Source organism: Falco biarmicus, chromosome 3 (genome assembly GCF_023638135.1).
Source record: "Falco biarmicus isolate bFalBia1 chromosome 3, bFalBia1.pri, whole genome shotgun sequence".
In the NCBI taxonomy this organism is placed as follows: Eukaryota; Metazoa; Chordata; class Aves; order Falconiformes; family Falconidae; genus Falco; species Falco biarmicus.
Genome location: NC_079290.1, coordinates 87563532 through 87576842, shown reverse-complemented (window position 1 = coordinate 87576842; position 13311 = coordinate 87563532). Strand labels below are relative to the sequence as shown.

General features: G+C 47.9%; 1 long non-coding RNA gene across 1 annotated transcript in view; it reads left to right on the top strand.

The window, feature by feature from the left end:
- Window positions 1-3007: 3007 nt before the first annotated feature.
- Window positions 3008-13311, top strand: part of LOC130146795 (uncharacterized) — a 69343-nt gene continuing 59039 nt past the window's right edge. Inside the window, exons 1-2 of the long non-coding RNA XR_008821018.1 lie at window positions 3008-3065; window positions 6438-6545. This is a non-coding gene — a long non-coding RNA (uncharacterized LOC130146795). The remainder of the gene's footprint in view (window positions 3066-6437; window positions 6546-13311) is intronic.

Genomic DNA, 13311 nt, shown 5'->3' with positions numbered 1-13311 from the left:
CTATCTCCTGTCATAGTCCTGTGACAGCCCAAAGATGTGGTACCCTCCAGGTCCCTCTCCTGCCACACAACCTCAATGTGTTCACCAGGGTCTCAGAGAAGGTCCAGCCTGGCTGCAGGCAGAGATGATCTTCACCAAATGGGAATGCTCTCCATCTTCTGTCCATCTCCACAATCTCATGTCTGTTTGAGGGTAGGCATCCCCTAGTTTTTCTACAGAGAATGGTCCTCTCCTCTGGTGTTATGGAGGAGACAGAAGGACTGTGACCCCATGATCAAAGCTCAAATGCTTTGATCCCAAATACCTTGTTCTCCTTGCCTACCCATTTTCACAGCATGTGTAGGAAAAACCTTTCTTTGGACTTCTGAAAGCCCTGGGTTAGTGGGGTAAAAATTATTGGGCAGGGGGAGAGGTACAGTCATGCACAGGTTGCGTAAGGGGATTTCCTAGCCACTTAGGAAACCTGGCTGAAAAACAAACCCAAGCAAAGAAACCCTTCTGGAAATCAGCTTCCTCAAAGAGCTTGGGGATGTGGTAGCTGGGCAGGGTGGACCCTGCCCCTGCCTCAGCTCAGCCAACTTGGGCTTCCTCAGGCAGCCTGCCAGCCTGCCCCTCAGTCCCAGCTGAACCTTCAGTTTGCAGCAATGATTTATCCCCCACGTACCTCAGAAAGTTTTAGTCATCACCCAGCTGCTGAATAACCCTCTTGTCTGAATTCCCCTGAAGGCCCCAAAAGACTCTCTGCTTATCTAACACTCATTTGACTGGATAATTTGAAGGCAGTTTGCAAGCTCTGTGGAAGTGACCTGCTTTAAGTCAGTTCAATTTTTCAATCCCCTCAGCTGCAACATCAGCAGTTTTCCTTGTCTTTTTTCTTCTGCCTGGTGCAGGCTCTGACATATCTACTGTCCCAGCATCATGTTTACCCTGCTGAGACTCAGAGGATGGAGAGGTGCCCCCGTTTCCCACCACAACCTGTGTGTTACCTTCCCTGTGGAAACTCAATCACAAGGGATCATTTGCAAAGACTAATTGATCTTAAAAGCCTTTTTGCCTTATCCTAGAGTATTTGAAAGTGGCTTCCTAGAGCAGGTCTGTCCTCTAAGTACAGTATTAACAGCTTGTTCCTACATTTTCTCTTCTTTGAGTGCTATTGATTAATCCCCCGCTGATGTTTTCTGTTTTGCTGGCTGGGTTAGGTTGCTTTCTCGCTGCTGGGGAGATAAGCAGCAGCCTTCCCATGGGCAGAGAACAACAGGTATTTAGTTCCAGTGCTAATGCTTTCCAACAAAAACTTCATTTTTCTGCAACCAATCTCGTGCCTGGCTTTGAAACACACTTTCAATGAGTCTATTCACTGCACAGCTGCCTGCGTGAACATATGTCATAAATTAGGCAATTACCTTGTGTTTACTCTCCTCCTGTTACCAAAAATTGTAACTAGGAAAAGAGTTTAGACAACACTTTTCTCAATGTATGCTAGCTTTTCCTGAAAATACTAAGTGGAAGTGGCAAAATCATCTTGAAACTCTGGAATTACTGAGCTATCTTTTCAAGAGCTTTTCAAGGCCACATCCTGCGATAGCTAACGAATATCACAGTCAGTAGCTAAGGATGTCGATTTCTGATGCACTACAGATAAAAAGCTAATACTGCCTTCCTTTCTCCTGATGTGCTTTTTCCTCTTCACTATTCTATCCCTTTGAATCATTTACCCATTTCAGCCAAGTCTGGTGAAGTGCCAAAGATCATAGATATCAAAATTCCTACCACTTTTGCAAATATCGGTTGCTGGATAGAGAAGAAGTCTCTTTCAAGTGTTTCCACTAACGGAAATACAGTGCTGTGAGTACACGGCATATTACCCCAGAGCAGAAGTCTCTAAAAATCTCCAAAATCTAACCCCCACTCCGATCTTTAAAAAAACAGGTTTTGGTGTTCCAGTTCTCCAAGGACAGCTTGTCCATTGCAGTGAAAAATTTGCAAAAGTTTGCTAGGTCCTCAAGTTTACTAGGTCCTCTCCCATATCTTCTTGGTCTTGTAGGTCCCCACTCTGCAAGTCCTGGCTTGGATGAGCTGATACAGTACTGAAATTGTGTCATTGGGGGAGGATGGCTTAGTGGCCTGGGTCATACTACAGCAGTATCATCCAGCCTTGGTATGTGTCTCTGTGCTGGTTATATCAACTCCTTTTGCCACTTATGAAAACCAGCCGCAGCTTCAGAAGCAGGAATTTATTTGCTGGAGGGAAGTATTGAAGTTGGGCGGGTCATGGGGGGGGAGGTGGGTGTGGGTGTGTGTGTGTGTGTGTGTGGACGTTGAATTGTTTTAACCTTGAAACCTAAGGGCCCTGAATTGAAGCCAGAGAAATAGCAGTGAAAGATAACACGGGAATTTGGATCAGCCTGAATATAAGGTGGGATCTTTTCAGAAATAGAGATTAGAACAAAATCCATCTAATTTCACATTTTTGCTCTGTAGGGATGATGGTGCCTTTAGGAGGCCCAGACGCATTAGCAGGTCACAGCTGTGTTGAATGTCAGGACTCTCCAGTTCTGTCCCTAGTGAGAACTCTTCGGGGATACCTACCTCCTGCCTCTCCTTCCCTGTCCCATGTTTTCCTTGCTCTGTCTCTTCCTCCTTGTGCTCACTTCCCTCCCCTCTCCAGCTCACAACTCTGTCCTGAGCTGTCTTGCAGACTTTAACCTTGTCCCTAGTGACTTTGCTGTCATGGCCTCCTTCTCTTTGCTTCCCGTTTACTTTCGTCCAATTATCATGTTACCTTCTGCTCTCTTAGAGAAACTCTGCCAAAAATCCCCCCTCTGTGTTGTTTGCTTGCCAGGTCTGAGCAGGAAAATACTGTTTCCTGCTATTTCATTAGCAGCAGTCAGGAAGGTCTCTCCTGCTGAGGGAAGGCACTTCAGTGAATTGCATCCCTCACCCAGCTGCCTTAGAGGAGATCGTGTGTGTTAAATCCGATCCTTTCTGTCTCTCATTTTCCCCTTGCAGATGCACCATGTGAGGCAATAAGAACAACAGAAGTATGAGGCCCATCACAAACCCAGGTGTGTATCCTCAGGGCCCCTGCACAGTTTGGCCTTATCTCCCTTGAGGACAATAATCTGAGCCACTAACTCAAGGGGAAGCCCCAGTGAGGGCAAGAGATCCCCTGGCTTTCCTGTGAGGCAGCAAACTGTGTCAGAGCCCAGGCTCTTGTTAGCAACACAGCAGAGATCTTTTGTAATGGGTTAGTTAGTATATTTGATGGTTTTATAGCAGCACATGGTCTTTTGGGACATGTATATGCCCTTGCTGTGATTTTTCCTGAGACAGCTGCTATGTGTAGCTCTCTACTGATCAGGTGCCAACCTTGCCCATTGCTGTATCTGTTCGCAGAACTGATTCAGAGAAGTAGCTGCTGTGTTACAGACTGTGGCAGATTCACCCTTCATAGTCAGTTGAGAGGAACAGGCAAGATTAGGACATCTCACCCTAGTCGATGTCTCCCCATGGGTGCTACAGAATCTAGATGACAAGCTCAAGTGCAGACACCTGCTCCTGTCTGCAGTGACCTTAAGATTCAGCCAGTAATTGCCCTGATTTGCAGATCTCATTGTGGCTTAGGATGAACTAGGAACTAAGAGACCCCTCTGGCAGAGGGAGTAGCAGAACTACTAGTCCCTAAGGGAGCTTGGCCGAGCAGGATGGTGTCTTAGTTCTTCAAAGTTTTGGCAAGCATCAGGTGAGGTTTCTTTGGTAGTTGTGTATCCCCAGGTCTTTCAGCCAGTCTTTCTTTACCCATTCTTCTTTGCAGGTACAATCCTTGTCTTTTATAAAGAAGGATGGGGAATGTGCGACTCTGTAAGCACAGTGCCTTGCATGTTGGGGACAATGAGTCAAAGATTCTTGGTGCAGTCCTTCAAACATACTCTTAGAACTGGAGCTAAAAATTAACAAAAGAGAATAGCAAGCAGGGGCGAGTCATTACATGGTTAAAATCCTCCTTCCAGGTCAGTCAAGCATGCAATCCAGCTACTTCCCTTTCTTCCTATTTGATGTGCACTTGTGCACTTACACTACAGCATCTTGTTTAATGAAAAGGATTGCTTTTGATAGGTGAAGGCATCTGATTATGTAATTGCCCTTGTAAGGAAGCACAGAGGAGAATTTCAGCAATATTGCTGGTTCTTATGCAAGATTGTTGCCACTGTTTACTCTGCAGAGATGTGAATCTCCTCTGTCATTTGGGCAGAAAATGATGCCTTAAGACATTTATGAAACATTGGATTACGCCAGGATCAGTGTGCTATCATCTGTAAGAAATTTACTGGCTGATTGGATTGGACAGAACTTTTCAAGGGAGGCTTTGTATTTAAACTTTGCGTTTCTGTGCCGGAAGAACAGCTGATATCAAGCTCTTAAGAGCCTTGGATAAATTATGAGGTCCTAGTTTTCAACAATTACTATCAATGGAAAGTTGGGCATGTGCATCTGTCAAGAATAGAAGCTGTATGGCTGATCTCTGGTCTCTCAGATACATTTTCGTTGTATTTCTCAGCTAATGGGAGTTAAACAGAACTAAATTGCACAGTAATGCTGAGAGGCCATCCTGAGTTTTAACTGTTCTCTGGAGGGCTGTGAAATGATTTAATGACACAGGTTAAGTGTTCTAAGTAGTGACTAGAGCAGCAACTTCAGAGCTAGATTAGGAACATAATATGGTACAGGACATTGGAACTACTTCAGCTAAGTTTGCTCTGGTCTTCTGCATTCCTACTTGTCTTTGCTTATTTTGCCCTGCTCCTTTGGAAAATTGGAGTCCCTGGAGGTTCTGGGATGTATGTCTGAAAGCTTGTTACAGTGCAGGAGAGCATCTGGGCTTAAAAGCCTGGTTTTCAGCCTTGCTTTGTTTGTGGCTCCCCATGTTTTCCAGTGGAAGTGCAGCCCATCAGATAGTGATTTCAGCCAGCTGAAACAGGCTTGCACCTCTGAATGAGCCCCAGCACCCAGAGGACTGTATGAACCACAGCCTGTGTTGTAGCCTTCACCACCTCCTGTCTCCAAACAGGCTCTTTCTGTTTTAGTTACATCTAACATAGTCATTGAAGTGCTGGATCAAGCTGAGAGGTCCTACTGGAGAGACGGTGCCCATTTCCCCGTCTCTCACATGGCTGGGTGGGAAATGGTACCTGTGGGAAGCAAAGTAAATGCTTGCTTGCACAGGGATAAGCCATAATGTTTAGTACAGGGCACTGGAGAATCACACCAAGAACCTGTAGGTCCTGGCCAGATTCTGAAATGTCTCTTCATAGTGGTCCAGAGGGTCTAGTAGATCTGTGAGGCTCTCTGTGATGTCTGCTGCACACAGAGCCTGTCGAGGCTTGTCTTGATGCAATATGAAGCAAAATTCAAGCCCAAACTGGTGGCATGATTTTGCACAGGACTGAGAATTATTGATTCAGGCACAGTGCTGATTTGGTCTTAAGCAGAGACCTTGACCCACATTAACCAGGTTTGGAGGCTCAGGATGTCTTTCAAAGCAGTGAAGTTCAAAGCTTGAGAGTATCACAATTAGTGCCATAAAAATGCTGTCTTTTTCAAAACACCCTTTTGAGTGTACTTGCAATCATGTCCTCACACAAGAGTCAGATATATGCAGTATTTGACATAAATGATAATCTTGCAATCTTGCCACTCTCCTTACTGAAGTAGGATGCTGACCCGGTCTACCAAACATTGAACTTTTTAATGAAGCCCAGCCATGTGACTCCCACACTTTTCAATGGCCAATAGAATAAAAAAGCAACGCTTGATACAAGCTACAATTAAAGGAAGATACCTAGTATGCCTTGGAAATCTGGTCAGTCCCTGCACTGGGAACTCCTCTGCAAGTCAAATGCCCATTTTACGCTCATAGAAGCACAAGAACCAAACATACACATGTGTGATCACCTGGATCATCTTGTGTAAGACACTGACAGCACTTAATAGCTTTATCAAACTCACATCAGCAGGTGTAAACACCCGTACATAAACAAAACTCCATGCTTATTTCTTGCTTTTCACCAGATGTTTGCCATTTTTCAACCATCAGCCAAAGGTTCCCATCCCCACTTCCTTCTTCTCCAATAATGCAGCAGTTGACCCACTTGTTCTGATTGTTCCTCCTTTTACAGGTAGGGGAACTGAGGCAGGGGCTTGGCAGAACTGGGGGCAACAGATGTTGTGGGTCTGGACATTCCAAGTGCAGATTAAACTTGATCTTGCCTTGGGGCAGATGGAAGGACAAGGTCACCTCTTCATGCCCTCCCCAATCCTCCTCTCAGTGGTTTGAAGATCCACCCAGGTACTTTGGCAAACAAGGTCCTCCCTTTGGTGACACACAAGTTTCTTCTAGTCTTTCTGTTTATGTCTTACCGATACTCTTGTTCCCACAGTCTTTAAAGTGCCTGGGGCTCTGGGACTGTGACTGGAGGATTCAATGAATTGACATGAATTGACATTCAGTGAACGACATGCACAGAACTCCTTGAACTGCATCAATGGTACGTGGCAGAGATTCCCTAGATCAAGCCCCACTTCTGCACAAAATACTGATGGTTTACTGTTGTATCAGCTCTCTGCCACATCAGGTGTTTGCTCTACATACCATGTTAAGTCTTTGTTATACCAGGTGCTATCTCTCCTCCTGCAAATCTCTCCTAAGAGTACAAGGCCAGAGGCTCACCCATGAGAAATGTGAATACCCTCAATGCATGGCACGGAGGATGAGGAGTGCTGAGGTGCCCCGGGCCCCAGGGAAAGGACCAGGATGCCCACTGGCACCTTTCAGGGCTTCGAGAGAGTGTCAGCATTGTGGCACACAGATTGTGTTCGTTAGCAGGTCACCAGGTAATGGCTGGGGCTCCCTAGGTGTGACAGGGAGGCTTGCAGTGGGTGGGAAGGAGTTAATTTCTCCTTGGGTGGGGAGGGCAAGGAACTGGGTGTGGGTCAGATAGGCACTTAGTGTGAAGCACAGGAATGGCATTGCCTGGGAGATCTGTGACTGAATGTGGACTTAACAGCAGTTTGAAACCCTCTCAAATAACCCAGCCTTCCAGGAGGACTCTCACAGCAGGGGTTGAGTCCCTGGGTCAGCCTGGTGTGGGGCTGCAGAAGCAGGCTGGGAGTCCTGGCAGTGTGACACTTCCCTAAGCACTGAAGTCCTGGGAACAATGTCTGTCCCATCTTGACTTTGCCCTGGTGTAAATGATTAAACAGGTGCTGAGTAACAGAGAGTCCTTGCTGTGGCCCTGGGCCAAGAGGAGGAAATCAAGAACTCCATCTGACAGGCATCACCGACATTAACAGGGAGGAGCTTTTTTTTTATACCTCTCACACACCACTCCTGGTCCTGTGGTAAGATGTGTCTGTCCATGGTGTGGGCAGGCCAGTTGGACAGAGGGAAGTCATCTTATGAGATATGGAAAGTGGAGGACTTGGATGCAGAAAAAGTAAAAGCATCCTGGGATCGGGGCGTCAGACTGGTTGTGTACCCATAGTCCAGGTTGTCATAAGGAAAGGCGACTGTAATAGCAGTGGGCTAACTGCTGTTATCTGCCTGGCTTGCAAATTAATATTGATCACATGTTTTGTTGACAAAAGCCATGTTTGGAAGAGGGAAGGTCAGTCACCTGCTGGAGAGGGGCCAAAGACAACAATCTGGGGAGCTGGACTGATGCGCTGGTGTGCCCTAGCCACCCCACCTTGGCAGGCTTTCCATGGCCAGGTCTGCTCAGGCTAACCTGGGCTATGCTTTCAGGGCAGAGCCCCCCTGGCCTCCTGGCACAGAGGAGATGTGAGGGAAGTAGGAAAGGCATAAATGTTCTGGAATCAACAAAAACGAGCCCCTTGAAGTACCCTTCCTGACATGAAGCCACACTGGTGGGCACAACATTCACATGGAGGCATCCATGCTTTGTTGCAGGAGCCCACAATCACAGGACAATTTAGGTTGGAGTGGACCCTGGGAGGTCTCTAGTACAACCTGCTGCATACCTGGGGAGAGGACAAGGAGTCCCTTTTCTTATGTGTCACTCACGGAGAGCAGAGTGTGGCCTGCAGGACCAACACTACAAAGTTACTGACTGGTAGCTGGTGAATTACTCTTAAGAGTTGTGGTCAGCACGTGGAGCTCAACTGTCCTTTCATCCACAAATGTAGTAGCCTTCCAAGATAGGTTGAGGTGTGCACAATATACATGTAATGCTTGGCTCATATTGAGATCATACATCATAGAATCATTCAGGTTGGAAAAGACCTTTAAGGTCATCAAGTCCAACTGTTAACCCAGGACTGCCAAGTCCACCACTAAACCATGTCACCAAGCACTGCATCTGTGTGTGTTTTAAACAGTTCCAGGGGTGGTGATTCTACCATCTCCCTGGGCAGATTGTTCCAATGCTTGACAACCCTTTCAGTGAAGAAATGTTTCCTAGTATCCAATTTAAACCTCCCCTGGCACAACTTGAGGCCATTTCCTTTTGTCCTGTTGGCAGCTATATAGGAGAAGAGACCAACCCGCATATTCCCCGAGTTTCCTACTCTCCAGACCAAACAACCCCAGGTCCCTCAGCTGTTCCTCATAAGACTTGAGGTCCAGACACTTCACTAGCTTCATTGCCCACCTCTGGACACGCTCCAGCACCTCTACATCCTTCTTGCAGTGAGGGGCCCAAAACTGAACACAGGATTCAAGGTGTGGCCTCACCAGTGCCAAGTACAGGGGGGAAAATGCTTCCCGAGTCCTGCTGGCCACACTATTTTGGATACAAGCCAGATGCTATTGGCCTTCTTGGCCACCTGGGCACACTACTGGATCATGTTCAGCTGGCTGTCAGTCAGCAACACCAGGTCCTTTTCCGCCAGGCAGCTTGTAGTGTTGCGTGGGGTTGTTGAGATCCAAGTGTGGGACCCGGCACTTTTCCTTGTTGAACCTCATACAATTGGCCTCAACCCATCAGTCCAGACTGTCAGATCCCTCTGCAGACCCTTCCAGCCCTCAAGCAGATCAACACACCTGCCCAGCTTGGTGTCATCTGTAGACTTACTGAGGGTGCACTCAGTCCCCTTGTCCAGATTATTGACAAACATGTTAAACAGGACTGGCCCCAGTACTGAGCTGTGGGGAACACCACTTGTGTTCGGTTGCCAGCTGGATGCAATTTCATCTACCACCACTCTTCGGGCTCAGCCATCCAGCCAGCTTTTACCTAGTGCAGAGCACACCTGTCCAAGCCATGAGCAGCCAGTTTCTCCAGGAGAATGCTGTGGGAAACAGTGTCAAAGGCTTTACTAAGGTCAGGTAGACAACATCGACATCCTTTCCCTCATCCACTAGGTGGGTCATCTTGTCATAGAAGGAGATCAAATTCATCAGGCAGGACCTGCCTTTCATAAACCCATGATGGCTGGGCCTGATCCCCTGGTTGTCTTGCACACGCCACTTGATGGCACTCAGGATGATCTGCCTCATAACCTTCTCCAGCACTGAGTTCAGGCTGACAGGCCTGTAGCTCCCCAGATCATCCTTCTTGCCCTTCTTGTAGATGGGTGCCACATCAGCTGACCTCCAGTCTTCTGGGACCTCCCCAGTTAGCCAGGACTGTTTGACAAATTATGGAGAGTGACTTGGCGAGCTCTTCTGCCAGTTCCGTGAGTACTCTTGGGTGGATCCCATCTGGCCCCATAGACTTATACATGTCTAACTAGAGCAGCAAGTCACTGAGTGTTTCCTCCTGGACTTTGTTCTGCCCCTCCTCCTCACTGTCTTCCAGTTCAGGGAGCTGAGTACCCAGAGGGAAGCTGGTCTTTCTCTTAAATATAGAGACAAAGAAAGCACGAAGTACCTCAGCCTTTTCCTCATCCTTTGTGGCAACGTTCCCTGCTACATCCAATAAAGGATGAAGATTATCCTTGACCCTCCTTTTGTTTCTAATGTATGTGTAAAAACATCTTTTGTTATCTTTTACAGCAGTGACTGCTACAGCACAAGCAAAACTAGCAGGCTGCAACAAGGCTTTACCATGGGTCAGATTCTACTGTCCACACTGTTTTTCCATCCTCCCGAGGCCAGACCACACTGCCCCTCATCTCTGCTACATCTAGGTTCTTCCTTCTCCAGCCATTCCTTCTCCTATACTCCTTAGGGCTATTTAACCACTTTGCAAGAGTGAGCCACAGCTGCACACCGTCCATGTCAATCAACCCACTGCCTTCATTCTTCTACAAGTGACCAGCCTGAGTTCCATCTGGGCTTTCACCTCTCTAATCTTCACCCTGCATAACCTCTTGACTTTCTTATAGTCTTCCAGAGTTGCCTGACCTTGCTTCCAAAGTTGGTAAACTCTAGTTTTTTCTTAAGTTCCAGCCAAAGCTCTTTGTTGAATCGGGCTGATCTCCCCTGCTGACTTGTCTTTTGGCACATAGGTATGGCCTGCTCCTGTGCCTTCAAGACTACCTGCTTGAGGAACTTCCAGCCTTCCTGAACCCCTTGGCTCTTCAGAACTATCTCCCAAGGGACTCTGTCAACCAGGGTATTAAACAGGCCAAAGTCAGCCCTTTGGAAGTCCAAGGTGGCAGTTCTGATGACACCCCCCCCCCCCCCCCCTCCTTACTCCTCTGGGAATTGAAAACTTTTATCATTTCATAATCACTATGCCCAAGACATCCTCCATCACGACATCACCCACCAGTCCTTCCCTGTTTGTAAGCAGCAGGTCCAGCAGGGCATCTCCTCTGGTTGGCTCACTGACCAGCTGTGTCAGGAAGTTCTCTTCCACACTCTCCAGGAACCTCCTAGACAGTTTCCTATCCACTGTGTTGTATTTCCAGGAGACATCTGGTAGGTTGAAGTTCCCCACGAGAACAAGGGCTAGTTATCTTGAGACTTCTCCCAGTTGCTGGTAGAATGTTTCATCTGTCACTTCATCCTGGTTGGGTGGTCTATAACAGATTGCTACCAGGATATCTGCCTTGTTGGCCTCCGCCTGATTCTTACCTATAAACACTCAACCCTATTGTCATCATCATTCAGCTCTAGACAGTCAAAACACTCCCTGCCATACAGAGTTATCCCACTGCCTCTCCTTTCTTGTCTATCTCTCCTGAAGAGTTTGTAGCCACCCATTGCAGCACTCCAGTCATGTGAATTATCCGACCATGTTTCTGTGATGGCAGTTATGTCATAGTCTTCCTGCTGCACGATGGATTCCATTTCCTCCTGTTTATTGCCCATGCTTCAGGCATGGGGATAGATGCACTTCAGCTGTGCTACCAATCTCACCTCCAACCCTGGCATGTTGCTCCCAGGCTCATCTCTAACAAGCTTGGTTTTATTCCCTTCCCCCTTTGATTTTAGTTTAAAGCTCTCTCAATGAGCCCTGCTAACTCCTGACCTAGAATCCTTTTTCCTCTTTGAGACAGGTGAACCCCATCTGTTGCCAGCAGGCCTGGTGCCAAGTAAACTGACCCATGATCAAAAAAAATGGAATTAAGCTGTTGACAGCAGGCCAGGAGCCAGGTATTGATCTGTGTGACCTTCTGATTACACACCCCATTGTTCCCTGCAACTGTCAGGATAGAAGAAAACACTACTTGTGCTCCTGATCCCTCAACTAGTAGGCCCTAGGCCCTGAGGCCTCTCTTGATTGCCCTCAGTCTTCTTCTTGTTTGGACTTCATCATTATCCGCTTGGAAGACCTGTAATAAGTAGTAATCAGAGGTCCGTTTCAGACAAGGGAGTTTTCTAGGGACATCCCTTACGTGGGCCCCAGGGACACAGCAGATTTCCCTGTCAGTTGGGTCTGGTCGACATATTGGGCCCTCTGTTCCTCTCAGAGTGGAGTTGCCAATGACAACCACCTTTCCTTCCTTCCTAGAAGAACTAGTCGTGATGCGTGGCATTGGCTGACTCTCCCTAGGCAAGCCCTCCACCCTGAACGGGCTTTCATCCAGATCATCATTTTCCTGGTCTTCAGGTTCCAAAGCTGTATACCTATTGTATACGTGTACCTGGGAAGGTGAAGTAGGCCAAGAGGTGATTGCTTGCTGCCCCAAGCAGGGACCTCTTTCTATTTATCCCTTTCATTTAGACCACGTCCATCTTGAGTCTCCGCTTCTTGTGATATATCCATCCAGTGCATTTGTCTCAGTGATGGTAGACAGCGGGACAGCGGCCCCCCCAGCCTATCTCTCTCTCACACTTCCTGATACTCCTTAACCTTTCTACTTCCTCTTTCAGCTCTGCCACCAGGCTGATCAGATTGTCCACTTGGTCACACCTCACACAGTTGTTATCTCTGCTGCCCTCCAGTACCAGTGACAGGCTTAGGCACTCCGTGCAGCCTGTGACCTGGGCAACCATATGTTTACATGGGAGCTCCATCTTGGCCACCATGGGCCTTCTTGTGCTGTTTTTTGGCTGAGTGGAAACCATCACTAAGTTTCTTCTTGGGGTGGGATGACCACTATGGAGCTCGCCACTTTGAGCCATTAGACTAGAGGGATGGCTGATGCACCACACCCTGTTTGCCTGCTCTGTCTGCTATGCTCCTGGTCACTCGCACTCCCCGGGAGCTCATCCAGACACGTGTTCAGTCAGGCACTGAGCATCATGGCTTTTCCACAAAGCAAAACTCTTACATTGTTAGTGATGTAATTGATATTAATCAGTCAAGTGCAGAGCTCTGGACTCCTATTATGGATGACAGCATGTCAAAACATGCATTTCTAAAGAAGTGAGTCGTAACTCAGTGCCCCGTACTGGGTCCAGGTCTGTTCAAATTCACCAGTGACCTGGATGAAGGGACAGAGGGTACGCTCAGCCAGTCTGCTGATGTTACAAAACTGGGAGGAGCAGCTGATATCCCAGAAGGCTGCGCTGCCACTCAGCGAGACCTGGACAGGCTGGAGAGCTGGGCAGAGAGGAGCCTGTGAAGTTCAAAAAAGGCAAGTATAAGGTTCTGCACCTGGGGAGGGACAACCCCACGCACCAGTACAGGCTGGGGCTGACCTGCTGGAAAGCAGCTCTGTGGAGAAGGACCTGGGAGTGCTGGTGGCCAGCAAGTTGCCCATGGGCCAGCAGTGTGCCTGTGTGGCCACCAAGGCCAATGGGATCCTGGGGTGCATTAGGAGCATGGCCAGCAAATTGAGGGAGGTGATCCTCCCCCTCTGCTCTGCCCTGGTGAGGCTGCACCTGGAGTGTCCAGTTCTGAGCTCCCCATTCAAGAGAGACAAGGAACTTGTCCAGGGAGAGGAGCTAGCAAAAGACTA